The following is a 15,832-nucleotide window of genomic DNA, read 5'->3' as shown; positions in this document are numbered from 1 at the left end:
AGGAGAGGGAGGCGACAGTGGTAGCGATTGGGTGGGCGGGGGCCCCCCGGGGGCGGCCTTGCCCCGGGCCCAGCTCAGTCTCTCGGCGGCCCTGAGAAGAAGTGACCTAACAGACAGGATGCGTCACTGCCGGCTGGAGGCAGTCTGTTTATCTCGTTGCCTCTGCTGGCTACCTGCTGTGAATTTCAAGGGCCCTGGGGGGGGGGGGGGGGGGGAGGGAGGTTAGAGAGATGCGGGGACCTGCAGGGGAGAGGGATAATACCGGACCTGCATAATTTGCCCACCCTCTTTGTGGGTATTGATGGTTCCGTGAACTTGTGTTGGCTGTTGGTACCTATTGTTTAGCTTTGAATACATCTGATTTTTACTGGTCCCTCCCCCTCTCCGGCCAATTACCTCATTTGCCTAATAGTGACACTGACCCTGGTCACTGCACTCACTTTAGTAGCTATTAGCTAACTGAAGCGAGCCAGAGAGCAGCTGAGACAGAGCCACACTGATACATTACACATGTTTCATTAGCTCCTTAATGAATGCAGCAATGAGCCCTTTACTGTGCTGAAAATTGCAATATATCATTTTCTTTTATTTTGCTGTATTTTGGCTAGTTCTTCGGATGCGTTACAGGGACTCTCAATCCAGTCATAGCTACTCCTATTGATGGGGTCTAGCAGTAACTATACAAAAGGGCTGTACAATTTCAGTTTATTCAATATTTTATGCACCGCCAATTGGGATTACCGACATGGTGGTTTACAATATACTGCAAAGGCGGAGTACTGTGGTCAACAGGACATTTCTAGAAAAATAACCACATGGATGATGAAGGTTTTTCTGGAAGTGTCCTGTTGACCACCCTACTCCGCCTTTGCAGCGTCTACTTTCGTAGTGTTCAATGTTCCTCCACTCTTGTGCTTTTCTTTTGCGGTTTACAATATACGCCATAGCTTTAATCAGTATATATGAAAGGAGGCAAAACAAAAATGAAACGGTAATGGAATTCAAACATGTGTGGGATAAACACAAACGAATTCTGGCTAGAACAAATGGATCCAAGGAATCTTAGCGGAGATTGGGTTTTGACGCCGGTAACTGGGAAGCAAAACCGGTGCTGGGCAGACTTCTACGGTCTATGCCCTGATCGTGACTGAATAGATACGGATGGGCTTGAGTGTAAATTTTAAGGGGCTTCGACGTTAGCTTCAGAACGTTTAGTACAAGAACAGTGCTGGGCAAACTTCTACAGTCTACAGTCTGTGCCCTGAGAATGGCAAGGATAAATCAAACTCAGGTATACATATAAAGTATCACATACCATATAAAATGAGTTTATCTTGTTGGGCAGCCTGGATGGACCATTCAGGTCTTTATCTGCCATCATTTACTATGTTACTCTTTGGGGTTCTTCATGGAATGTTGCTACTAATTGGGATTCCGGAATCTTGTAACTCTTTAGGATTCCAGAATCTTCAGAACTTTTAGTACAAGAGTGCTGGGCAGACTTCTAAGTTCTGTGCCCTGAGAATGGCAAGGACAAACCAAACTCGGGTATAAAGTATCACATACCATGTAAATGAGTTTATCTTGTTGGGCAGACTGGATGGACCATTCAGGTCTTTATCTACCATCATTTACTATGTTACTCTTTGGGGTTCTACATGGAATGTTGCTACTAATTGGGATTCCGGAATCTTGTAACTCTTTAGTATTCCAGAATCTTCAGAACTTTTAGTACAAGAACAGTGCTGGGCAGACGTCTACGGTCTACGCCCTGATCGTGACTGAATAGATAGGGATGGGCTAGAGTGTAAATTTTAAGGGACTTCAATGTTAGCATCAGAACTTTTAGTACAAGAACAGTGCTGGGTAGACTTCTACGGTCTGTGCCCTGAGAATGACAAGGGCAAATCAAACTCAGGTATATATATAAAGTATCACATACCATGTAAAATGAGTTTATCTTGTTGGGCAGACTGGATGGACCGTACAGGTCTTTCTCTGCCGTCATTTACTATGTTACTATGAACCAGAAAAGGAACACAAAAGTTAAAATTTTTTTAAATAGAGAAGGAGAGCTAGAGATATGTCATGTCTCCAAGCTGCTCATATCAGACTCCCTCTGCTGCCATTGCCATCCTAACTAACTACTAACATTTCTAAAGCGCTACTAGGGTTACGCAGTGCTGCACAATTTAAACATAGAAGCACAGTCCCTGCTCAAAGAGCTTACAGTCTTACATCCCAAGGAAAACGTTCATTAGATAATTCCATCTTTTCATTAAGTCCTGTTCTGTGAAATAGTCTTCCATTGGATTTGAGGAAATTAACATCAGTCATCTCTTCCAGAAAACAGCTAAAACCTTTTCTTTTCTTTTCTTTTTTTTTATTCCAGCAAATTTATGTCTTGAATTGTGAAGTTTGGAGGTCTGAAGTTAACTTTTATTTTATATGGTTTTAAGAAGTATGTAACATAGTAACATAGTAGATGACGGCAGAAAAAGACCTGCACGGTCCATCCAGTCTGCCCCACAAGATAAACTCATATGTGTATACCTTACCTTGATTTGTACCTGCCTTTTTCAGGGCACAGACCGTACAAGTCTGCCCAGCAGTATTTCCCGTCTCCCAACCACCAGTCCCGCCGCCTCCCATCACTGGCTCTGGCACAGACCGTATAAGTCTGCCCTCCACTATCCTCGCCTCCCAACTACCAACCTCTCTTCCCATGTTTGTTGTAACCCGCCTAGATTTTATAGGTAATTTTGGGGGAAAAAATGTGATAAATATCAGACTCCCTCTGCCACCATTGTAATTCAAATGTATCACTAAATAGAAAGTCTTTCAGCCTTTCCTGAAATACCTGACACGATGGCTCCATTGTCAGGTATTGCAGTAGATCATTCCAAAAGGATGGGCCTACCTCACTAACAAAATAGCCTAAACAAAAATAAGAAGTATATTTATTTATTAGGATTTATTTACCGCCTTTTTGAAGGAATTCACTCAAGGCGGTGCACAGTAAAAATAGATCAAACATGAGCAATAGGCAATTACAGCAGTAAAAATATTCAAATAACAATACAAAGTATGGCCTAGCATACTACTTACAATGTCAACATAATACGTAATAGAACATATTAATTGACAGTGAAGGGTGTAAGCAAAGATGGAACATATGTAAGAGGACTTAGAAAGTAAGGTGATTCATTTAAAGAAACTTGCACATTTTTATTTATTTATTAGGTTTTATTTACCGCCTTTTTGAAGGAATTCACTCAAGGCGGTGTACAGTAAAAATAGATCAAACATAAGCAATAGGCAATTACAGCAGTAAAAATATTCAACAATACAAAATATGGCATGGTATACTACTTGCAATGACAACACAATACGTACTAGAACATTATAATTGGTAGTGAAGGGTAAGGCAGAGTTGTAACATACAGATGAGTAAGAAAGTAGTTAGAATTTGAAAGTAAGGTGACTGATCTGAAGAAACTTGCACATGAGGTCAGAGATGGTTTAATATTATCTCAGCTAGGGTAGGAATGAATAGTGTAGTAAAACTCTGTCTCTCTCCATCTGGAGGTCCAGCATCTCTTTCCCCCCCCCCTCTACTCCCCACCAGGGACGTATCTGCATGGGGCCACAGGGGCCTGGGCCCCCGCAGATTTTGCCCTGGCCCCCCTCCCGCCACCAGCCCTCCCCCGCTGCCGATTCTTACTTTTGCGTCCGCTTCCTCCTGCGCCTTTAAAAATATTTCTTCAGCTGGCGGGGGACCCCAACCCCTACCAGCCAACCCGAGATGACAACTTGCAGGTTCTTCCTCCGCCGTGGCCAACATGCTGGAGTTGAAAGCGTCTGAATCCAGTTCGGAGTCTGACGTCGCAGCACGTTGTACATGCTGCGATGTCAGACTCCGAACTGGATTCAGACGCTCAACTCCAGCATGTTGGTCACGGGCCAGCGGAGGAAGAACTTGCAAGTTGTCACCTCAGGTTGGCTGGCGGGGGTTGGTGTCCCCCGCCAGCTGAAGAAATATTTTTAAAGGCGCAGGAGGAAGCGGACGCAAAAGTAAGAAACGGCAGCGGGGGAGGGCTGGCGGCGGGAGGGGGGGTGGAGAGAGTCTTGGTGGCGGTGGGAGGGGTCCGGTAATGGCGGAGGGGGGGGGTTGGTGGCGGCAGGGGGGGGGTAAAATGTGCCCCCTCCCTCTGGCTCTGGCCCCCCCTACCGCCGGAGGCCAGATATGCCCCTGCTCCCCACTCACTCATCTGAGCTGTCTCTTCCTTCGACTCCCTCTCCAGTGCAACATCTTTCTCTCCTCACCCCCAGTGTTCTGTCATTTCTGTCCCACTACCCCTTCCCTGCACTCTGGCATCTCTCCCTTTCCCATGGTCTGGAAATGCATCTCTTACTCTTCCATCCCACCCAACTCCCACGTAATTGAGTATGTCTCCCTCTTCCTTCTTCTTGCCCTGTACAGTCCAGTATCTGAGAATGAAATACTGCATTGAGATCACAGGCACTTCATGGACCTCTGTGATGTCCTGAAGGAGAATTTGGAAACACTGGTCCCACAGAGCAAAAATTGAAATATGCACTGGGCAAAAACGTTTCAGGGCCATCTCAAGGGCTGTGCGATTGCTGCAGCCACACGAAGATATGGCGCAAAAAAATTGTTTCTCGTCCATTATCTCTCCTGCGGTGGCCATGATGTAGTGGGGTGGGGGGGCAGTAGGGGTCATGTAGCAAGGTTCTGGCTTGGGATGCTCCAGAAAAGTTTGGTTCTTTTTTGTTTTGTTTAGCCTTTATTCCCCAGTGTAAAGGCACTTTTGTTTCGTTCATTTAATAGAAATTTTTCGAACACACGTTAAAACTTTTACAGCCTGGCACTCAACAAAGCGCGTTAATTTATAGGTTAATGTGCATTAAAAGGGGTTTGTGCATACTAATTGTTAAGGTGCACTAATGAACCAAGTGGTCCTTTTACTAAGCTACGCTATAAAGTGCCCAGCAGTAGTTTTAGCGTGTGGTTTGCCTGTGGGCTCCGGTCACTTTTTACCATGGCCATAAACTCCTTGTTTTCAGTGGAGGCAGTAAATGGCTGTGGGCTAATAAAAACATTGGCACATGGCCATTTCCTGCCTGAGCCCTTACTGTCTCTTATTTAGTAGGCTGTAAGGGCTCACGTACTATGTACGCTGTAATCAGGCAGCGTGTGCCAATGGCCGTGTGCTGCTCATTACCACTGGCCATGTCCACCCCCCCCCCCCCCCCCGCTAGAAAATAAAATGTATTTGTAGCTGCGGGAAACGTCACGCGCTGAACACATAAGTACATAAGTAATGCCATACTGGGAAAAGACCAAGGGTCCATCGAGCCCAGCATCCTGTCCACGACAGCGGCCAATCCAGGCCAAGGGCACCTGGCAAGCTTCCCAAACGTACAAACATTCTATACATGTTATTCCTGGAATTGTGGATTTTTCCCAAGTCTATTTAGTAGCGGTTTATGGACTTGTCCTTTAGGAAACCGTCCAACCCCTTTTTAAACTCTGCTAAGCTAACCGCCTTCACCACTTTCTCCGGCATAGAAACATGACGGCAGATAAAGGCCATATGACCCATCCAGTCTGCCCATCCTCTGTAATCCCTAACTCTTCCTGTTCCTAAGTGATCCTACATGCTTATCCCATGCCTTTTTAAATTCTGGCACACTCTATCATGTCTCCTCTCTCCCATGTTGAGGTTCATAAGCCTGTCCCTATAATTTTTGCGTTCAAGACCACTTACTAATTTTGTAGCCACCCTCTGGATCGACTCCATCCTGTTTATATCTTTCCGTAGGTTCGGTCTCCAGAACTGCACGCAGTACTCCAAATGAGGCCTCACCAGAGACTTATACAACGGCACTATCACCTCCTTTTTCCTGCTGGTCATGCCTCTCTTTATGCACCCAAGCATCCTTCTGGCTTTGACTGCTGCTTTTTCTACCTGTCTGGAAGCTTTAAGGTCATCAAACACAATCACCCTGAAGTCCCGCTCTTCCTTCGTTCATTGAAGCACTTCACCCCCTATACTGTACCGTTTCCTTGGATTCTTGCGACCCAAGTGCATGATCCTGCATTTTTGGGGATTAAACCTTAGTTGCCAAATATCGGTCCATTCCTCCAGCTTCTCTAGGTCCTTCCTCATGTCATTCATGCCCTCTAGGGTGTCCACCCCGTTGCAGAGTTTGGTATCATCGTCACGCATTGAACACAGTACTGCTGCCGGGGGCACCTGGACGCATCTAGAGGTACTGCTGTTTTCCTGCACGGTAGCCCTACCATCCTTTAGTAAGAGGGCTCCGAAATGTGCATTGAGTGCACATCCCTTGTGGTACACCCTGCTGACTCAGCGGATTATGCAGGAAATTAATTCACAAATCTAAGCATGCAAGCACTGAGAAAACGAACGCATACTCTTTCTTATGTAAAACATGAATGCAATGAAGAGTAATTTTCAGTGTATGCAGTTGATGGGCAGTAGCAATGTAATCATCCCCAGCACTTTGTCGATGTTTATTCAGGATTGTAGCCTGATGAAGAACAAGAAAAATGCTATTTCATGCAGAAAGGAAGTCACATGGACCCACGTCTTAGTTAATTTATCTTTTATGACAGATTCCATTTTCTCATGCCAGTGTAGTACATTGGTCCAATAAAGAGTGCTTTTCCGACTGTAGCACAGGTTAACTCAATGGTAATCTTTAATTTCAGTAGCATGATTAAAAGAGTATGCAAAAATTATTCACAAATGTACATTTTCAGGAGGCAGAATACAGTGTCCCCTGAGCCAGCACAGATCATCTCTTTTTTTTTTGTTTTGTTTGCTTTTTGTTTTGTTTTTTTGCTGCAGCAACTCCAGAAGGAAAAAAATGTCATAGGTTCGATATCTCCAGATATTCATTCATCGAGACAGACGAGTAATTTTGCAGGACAAAGTCCAATAAGCTGAGAAATTGTGCATGCAAAGTCAGGGCTGAGGCTCAGCAAGGCTCGTTGCGGGGCATGGAAAAAAAGTAATATTTCTAGATGGAGGTAGACTGAGCGCAGAACCCTAGGAATGTGCAAATCCTTTAAAATGACAATGAAAAGCTTTGTTTTGTGCTGCTAAAATGTCTCAAAATTGCTTTCTGATATTGTTTCATTTCTTAGGGGCCCTTTCATCAAATTTCAGTAAGAAGTGGCCTTAATGCACCCTTATGTGGGTCATTCCTATGAGCCATGGCCATTTTTACCAAAGGGGTACAGGTCTAGATTCTATATATGGTGCCTGAAAAATCCTCACGGTAAAGGAATACGCTGCTACTACTACTACTTTTCATTTCTAAAGCACTACTAGACGTACACAGTGCTGTACACTTGAACATGAAGAGACAGTCCCTGCTCGACAGAGCTTACAATCTAATTAGGACAGACAAACAGGACAAACAAGAGATAAGGGAATATTAAAGTGAGGATGATAAAATAAGGGTTCTGAACAAGTGAATAAGGGTTAGAAGTTAAAAGCAGCATCAAAAAGGTGGGCTTTTAGGTTAGATTTGAAGACTGCCAGAGATGGAGCTTGACGTACCGGCTCAGGAAGTCTATTCCAGGCATATGGTGCAGCAAGATAAAAGGAACGGAGTCTGGATTTAGTGGTGGAGGAGAAGGGTGCAGATAAGAGAGATTTACCCAGTGAACAGAGTTCCTGGGGAGGAATGTAGGGAGAGATGAGTGTGGAGAGGTACTGAGGAGCTGCAGAGTAAATGCACTTATAGGTCACTAAGAGGAGTTTGAACTGTATGCGGAAACGGATAGGAAGCCAGTGAAGTGACATGAGGAGAGGGCTAATATGAGCATAACGACACTGGCGGAATATTAGTCCTGCAGCAGAATTTTGAACAGATTGAAGAGCAGAGAGATGGCTAAGTGGGAGACCTGTGAGAAGCAAGTTGCAATAGTCTAAGCGAGAGGTGATAAGATTGTGGATGAGGGTTCTGGTAGTGTGCTCAGAAAGGAAAGGGCGAATTTTGCTGATATTATACAGAAAGAAACGACAGGTTTTAGCAGTCTGTGGAATATGTGCAGAGAAGGAGAGGGAGGAGTCGAAGATGACACCAAGGTTACGAGTTGATGAGACAGGAAGGATGAGAGTGTTATCCACAGAAATAGAGAATGGGGGAGGATGGCATATTCTGTAAAGAATGACTAAATTTTATAGAATAGGCTTAAATTTCCGTGCAATATATAGAATAACGCTGAGCGCCTCACCACGTCACCAAATTTGGTCGTGTCCATTTAGGCCATGTTTTACTTATTTATTTATTGCATTTGTATCCCACATTATCCCACATCTTTGCAGGCTCAATGTGGCTTACAATTCTTTTTCATGGATGATGGAGGTAGAAGAGAACATACAATTGGTTTTACAGAGGGTTTGGGGTTACATGGTGGTGAAATACATGATGATTTTAAAGCAAACTTGGCGTGAATCCTGATGTCTATATTAGGAGCACAGCAGGTGTATGCTATAATAATGCACGTAGATTTTAGAAAAGCCCGTAACTACGCCCCCTTTTCAACTATGCACCCTGGCATTTATGTGCACCACATTACAGAATACACTTAGCGAGTTGTGCAGGTAAATCTCAATTAGTAGCAATTAGTGCTTGTTGACATCCAATTAACAGCGCTGATTAGCTTAACTAATTAAGGGCCTTATTTACTAAGCTGCTCTATAGACGCGCTAGGGTTTTTAGCATGCGCTAAATGCTAGAGACACCTGTAGGAATATATGGGTGTCTCTAGCATGTAGTGCGTGCTAATTTTAGCACACGCTAAAAATGCTAGCACATCTTAATAAACATGGCCCTAAGTTATGCACACTGTTATGGAATATGCTTTGATTTCCGTGCAAAAATCTCAGCGCGATTTATAGAATCTGGGGGGAAATGGCCAAATTTCCTATTTTCCTTATTAATGGCACGCACTAATTTTCCCTTAATGCTACCCATCGATTGAGTGGTAAGGGCTCGTGCATTACCTGTGTGGTACCCAACCAGCGCGTGGCAACTGCCGATTACCGCTGGGAACGCCCCTGTGGTAGAAAATAGAAAATTATTTTCCACTGCAGGTTTTCGACACATGCCAAACTTGGAATTACCGCCGGGCGAACATGCTATTTGGGCAGTAATGCCGATCTGACATGCGCTGCATGTGCGGAGGTCCTTATGCACCTTTAGAAAAAGGGCCTCTTAATGCTGACAAATAAAAAGTGATGCACGTAGGGAAGAATAATCCAAACTAAGAAGAAAGACTAAGGAGGCTAGGGCTTTTCAGCTTGGAGAAGAGACGGCTGAGGGGAGACATGATAGAGGTATATAAAATAATGAGTGGAGTGGAACAGGTAGATGTGAAGCGTCTGTTCACACTTTCCAAAAATACTAGGACTAGGGGGCATGCAATGAAACTACAGTGTAGTAAATTTAAAACAAATCGGAGAAAATGTTTCTTCACCCAACGCGTAATTAAACTCTGGAATTCGTTGCCGGAGAACGTGGTGAAGGCGGTTAGCTTAGCAGAGTTTAAAAAGGGGTTAGACGGTTTCCTAAAGTCCATAAACCACTACTAAATGGACTTGGGAAAAATCCACAATTCCGGGAATAACATGTATAGAATGTTTGTACGTTTGGGAAGCTTGCCAGGTGCCCTTGGCCTGGATTAGCCGCTGTCGGGGACAGGATGCTGGGCTCGATGGACCCTTAGTCTTTTCCCAGTGTGGCATTACTTATGTACTTATCAATGCAGAACAGTAGATGCCACATTAAAAATGATCACCCAGAAAAAGGATCCATTGCATTATCATGGGCAGTGTGTTGAAATCCTCTGCTCAGTGTATGGCAGCAGCCAAAAAAAAAAACGCCCTAACAAAATATAAGGAATTATTATGAAAGGAATGGAAAATAAAACAGAGAATATCGTAATGCATTTGAGAATCTCTGCTCTAGAGGAGAGGAGAGATGGGGGGGGGGGGGGGGGGGTTTGCCCCGGGCCCAGCTTTGTCTCTCGGCAGTCTGACCTACAGATGGTAGTAGAGAGAATGCACTGAGTGAGAGGAGAGATGGTTATCGCTGGTCTCAGCCAATCATAGCCCGGCTCCTTAAATGGGAAGATAAAGACTTCCTGTTGGCCAAATACAGGCAGAAGGAGCTATGTATGAGGGTTGCAAGGTACTGATTGATGTCTCATGACTACTCCACACAAGATTAGGGGCCAATACCCTTGCAGCAGTCCTGGGTTACCAAATGGTTCTCTGTCATCTGAAGAAGCTGACACCACACCGTCATTATGGCTTTAATATCTCTAAAAGAAGCAAGTTTGCAGATCTCTATGGATGACGTGGGGTAAAACCAGGACTGTATCGGCCTGGTCAAGTGACATGGAGCAAGTTCACTAAAAAATACCACCTGACATGGTTGCTCTAGTTCTGTTTTTATAGCACCACATCAGAGCAAGAGTTCTCAATCCAGCCCTCAGGCTACACCAAACAATCCAGTTTTCAAGATATCCACAATAAATATTTATTTATTTATTTTAGAGCACTTATACCCCACCTTTTCCCACAGATTGCAGGCTCAAGGTAGCTTACAAGAGACTGGGAAGGCTAACGCCAAACCAGAAAAAATACACATATAATAGTTAAACCAAGGGCAGATTTTGGGTGGGCCTAGGCAAGAAGTGGGTGGGCACCAAATGTTCTCCCCACGCCAAAAAATATCTCAGCTGGTGGGAAAATGCTTCTCTCCACCTTGGTAGTCTGCAGCAGGCATGCGCTGAAAACTGAGCATGCGCAGGTGCCGGTATCTTGGAGAGTAGTTTTTTTGTTACCATCAGGGGGTGGTCTTCAGCTTGCAGAGCTTGGGATCTCTATCAGCTACCACTAAACATGTGCTACTGTTGGGTGGGTTTGAACCCTAAGTGGGTGGGCCCCGGCACACCTGTGGCTACACCGTTGAGTTAAACAGAGAAATAGAGGGGAAAAAAAGAAAAAAAAAGAGGAGAGATAAAGAAGTCCAAAATGGTCTGCCAAATATGCATGAGATTTATTTTATTTATTTATTGCATTTGTATCCCGCATTTTCCCACCTATTTGCAGGCACAATGTGGCTTACATAGCACCCTGCTGGCGATCGCCAGTTCCGGTATGACAAGTACATAGTGATATTATGGTAGAGATCATGTGTGACAGACGCATTATAGAATAGGAAAGGAGAAGAGTTATGCTATGTCCATTTCGAGTGTTAGATTCGTTGAGTTGCAGGGTTTAGGCATTTAAGTTGTATCCTTTGGATATGGACTTTTCCTCTAGGAATTTGATCAAACCCTTTTTTTTTAAACACAGCTACATAAATAATAAAAATGAATTTATTTAAAAAAAAAAATGTATAGTCTGCGATAGCCTGTTCTAGGCCGGTAACAATAAAATATACATGATTTAAATATCAATAAATTTGTATGTGTTGGCTCTACCTTATGCAAATCTGTCTCATGCATATTCATTGTGGATATCCTGAAACCCAGACTGGCTACGTGTGTTCGGAGGACTGGGCTTGAGAACCCCTGATCTAGAGACTCTATAAAAGGAAGGACTACAAATCCATACATGCACTGGGGCAAAAGAGAGTTGAATCGGCCTGTTAAGATTTATTGAGTCAGATAACACTATTGGCCATTTTCAAGATAATATTACAGCTCAGAACTGGTCTGACATTAGTTTTCAAATTTCCTGATTAGAAACACTGAATGAGGACAGTGCTGTAATGTCTCAGCACAGACAGTATTATTACAGGTTTGGATTACAAACCTTCAGCTTTGATGTAACTGCCAAAGGCACTTGGGAACTGGCCTTTAATAATAATCCTAAGAGCAGCCATCTAAATTCCAGACATCTCCTCTGGTTCTGCAATTGGCAGGAAACAATATGTTCTGTCAGACAATGAAGCAATACACAGTGATGTGGTAGAGAATAACAATCCATTATAACAAAAACATGAGATAGTCCTATGCAGATGATTCCTGCATGTCACTGGAGTTTCAAATAGATACAATGAAATGCATTTAGAACTGAAATATAATGCACTTCAAGCTCAGTTGAGGGAAGGTTTACTGTGCATTTAGGTATCACTAAATTAATACTGGCGTTTGCAACTCAACAGCTGTGTTTTCTACTTGGCCCTGTCAACACAGCTCTTCTGGAGGACTTGGGCATGGCTGTTTATGGTCCTAGAACCGATAAGATAAGAAGCATTTGTTTTGAAAAGCTGGCCCCTATAAACTGCAAGGATTAAAATTTTGCATTGTTTAAAAATTCCATTATTGGAAACCAGATACTGTGAAATGATTTCAACCCCAGGGGATAAAATTTGAATAAGGTTAATTTTAGAAACGGTAGGAACTATTTGCAGATATAGAAAGCGGATTTATATATGTAAACCAGCATAAACCTATAAATAGTAATTTTAGCAAAAATGGTACTTGTAAGGGTCTGACCTGATCTTTGAACAGTGTGATAGGCTCCCCTCCTCTAGGTGGAGCTGTTGGGTGGTTATTGTAGGTTTCCATAAAATTATCCCCCAGGGTTAGGCACCTGGAAATACACACAATAACAAGAAGGTGCATACTCTTACATGACCCATGTGTGGACGTCTTCAAAAGCTAAGTTTGAGGACAGCACAGACAGAATCGGGTATAAATGTAAGTGGCTTCAATTTTGGCACAATTCCTTCTGCTTCACCTAGTATTTTATAAAGGCAGATAAGCACATCTATAATTTTATAAAATAGTCTCAATAAAAGTGCCAACTTGGTCTTCACACATAGGCGTCCTGTTTTATAAAAAATACATTACATTATAGTTCCATTTATATTCCGTTTCTACCTATAAGATTCTATGCAGATCACAATAAGATAATCTAGCTGCTGGGAACATACATAATCAGAAGTATACATAACTAATTACAATTTAAAATTTAAGGCCTTGTTTACTAAGCTGGATAATAGGCGCACTAGCTTTTTTAGTGTGCACTAAATGCTAGAGACACTCATAGGAATTTATGGGTGTCTCTAGCATTTAGAAAACACTAATGAAGTAAACAAACATGAAGCAAACCTTTTTCAAATGAATTCTAGAACTACGTTTCCCAATATAAAGCTCCAAAGGAATAGAAAAAACAACATAAAGATATATTTTCATGCAAAGAGTGATGGAGCACTGAAATATCCTCCTTAAGTACATGGGAAGTCAAAACCTGTAGTGGAATATAAAAAAGTATGGGATAAAAACAGAGGATTTCTAGAGACGTGAGTATGGAAATGAAACCCTAGGGTTACCGGCAAGGAGTGGTGGTTATAAGCCAAAACAACAGTGATAGGTGCTTCTAGAAGACATGAGGTCACCTGCATGAAACCGATACCTACAGCCCACAACAGACCTATGAGAAAGCATTGAGATATCCTGCATGGAGGCTGGGTGAGGAATGGGGGGGGGAGGGGGCATAAGTGTTGAGTTCCGTATCAAAATATGGATTCGCATTTACCCAAAGCAAGACAAAATCAGTGTTGTTCAAAGTACTAAGTTAAAGTAGTTAAGTAAAAGTAAATGTATATTAAATTAACTGCCTCAACTCTGCAATGCATCAAAACCTTACATCGTATTGGACATTATATATTCCTTATTTTCTTGACTCTTATTGTACTTGTATACCCTTACCTGACCCTTATTTTATACTGTATTTAACATCTACCAGACCTGGCGATCGCCTTTATGGTATTATGTAAGCCACATTGAGCCTGCTAATGGGTGGGGAAAATGTGGGATACAAATGTTACAAATAAATAAATAAATAAATAAATAAATAAATACATATTTTAATACTTAAGTAAAAAGTATAGTGAAGAACACATTAAAAAATGTACTTAAGCGAAAGTAAAAAAGTTATTGCCTTATATAATACTTTTTAAGTTAAAATTAAAAGTACCGCAACTACAATGAATGCAACTATTGTTAACATTTTTATTCCAATAACTTTAGTGCTCTACGATTCAATTCACTATGCTTTTAATAAAACTAAATGTTGAAAATGACTGCCACTCATGCGAGTGCACATCTGAGTCATTAATCCAGAACAGTTAAAAAGGTGATCAACAACTCCACTGGCAGGAAGTAGAGTGTTCAGACTGATAGGGCCCCTTTTACCAAGCTGCGGCAAAAGGGGGCCTGCGCTGGCGTCAGTGCGTGATTTTCAAGGACGCTGAGGCCCCCTTTTACCGCAGCGGGTTAAGGGGAAGTCTCTCTCCTGCAGGAAATGGCCATGCGGCAAGTAAAGAACTTGCTGTGCAGTCATTTGGGGGGGGGGGGGAAGCCCTTACGACCACCCATTGAAGTGGCTGTAAGGGCTCCCATGCTAACCTGGTGGTAATCGGATATTACGGCATGCTAGGGCAGGGAAGTACCGCTGGGCTGCTGTAGCCCAGCGGTACTTCCTGTTTAGCGAGCGGTAAGCCCGCACTGGGCTTACCGCCACTTAGTAAAAGGGGCCCATAGTTCCTTCAAATCAGACCAAACTGAAAAACTACTGATGTCTTCTGACAGAGTCTGCAGGTGTTGATCAAGGAAATCTCTCTCAGAAACACTTGACTTCCATATAGCAAAGAATGCTTTGTCATCATCATCTGCATTAGATGTAGTGCTGTAGATCACTTACATATTCGTCTTCATTATCATCATGCTGTCCAATTACAGAGAAGGCTTTCACAAAGTTGGAACCATTCTCTGTTGTCGTTCTAACAATTCTTCATCTGATGGCAAACTCTGTTTGAATATCTTTGAGACCTGATACACAAACATTAACCCCCCCCTCTCCATTTACAAAGCCGATAGCTGCTTGCACGGCTTTGTAAACAGGAGGATAAATGTGAGGGAACCTTTCAGTCTTAAGGCCATAGAAGCAGACATCCCCCCCCTAAACGCCAGGGGAATAGCCAGACTTCAGCAGGAGGGGGTCCAGAGCCTGAGGTGAGGGGGCACATTTTAGCCCTCCACCCCTGGCGCCACCGACCCCCCCCCCCTGCCATTGCTGACCCCGCCACCACCAACTTTGCCCTCCCCCTGACGATGACCCTCTCGACCCCCCTCCTGCCACCAACCTGCCATCACCTACCTTTGCTGGCGGGGGACCCCAACCCCCGCCAGCCGAGGTCCTCTTCTTCTCGCAAAAGGCTTCCTTCTGTTTCTGACGTCCTGCACGTCAGAAATAACTGATCTGCAAGGCTTCGTTCTGCGAGTCTGACTTCCTGCGTGTTGTACGTTTAAGACGTCAGAAACAGAAGGAAGCCTGTTGCGAGAAGAAGAGGACCTCGGCTGGCGGGGGTTGGGGTCCCCCACCAGCAAAGGCAGGCAACGGCGAGTTGGCGGCAGGAGGAGGAGTCGAGAGGGTCATCGGCAGGAGGGTCCAGGGCCAAATCTACGGGAGCCCAGGCCCCCCTGGCCCCACGTAGCTACGCCACTGCTAAACACTCTTATCAATCCAGAGGACAGTCACCCCAATGTAAAATTTTCCATGGGATGACCACAGTTTGTTGCGGTAGAGACATAGGTCTGTTCATTATGAATTGAACGGCAGGGCAACAGAAGAACAATAACCCTTGTGGTCAAACAGACAAAACAGTCACAACAAGGGTGACAAAAAAGGGGGGTAGCAGACGATGTCACAACTAACACCTTTATCAACCATCCAGGACTCGGCACTGT

Source organism: Microcaecilia unicolor, chromosome 9 (genome assembly GCF_901765095.1).
Source record: "Microcaecilia unicolor chromosome 9, aMicUni1.1, whole genome shotgun sequence".
NCBI lineage: Eukaryota > Metazoa > Chordata > Amphibia > Gymnophiona > Siphonopidae > Microcaecilia > Microcaecilia unicolor.
The sequence above is the reverse complement of the archived record's forward strand: the minus strand, read 5'-3'. Positions refer to the sequence as shown.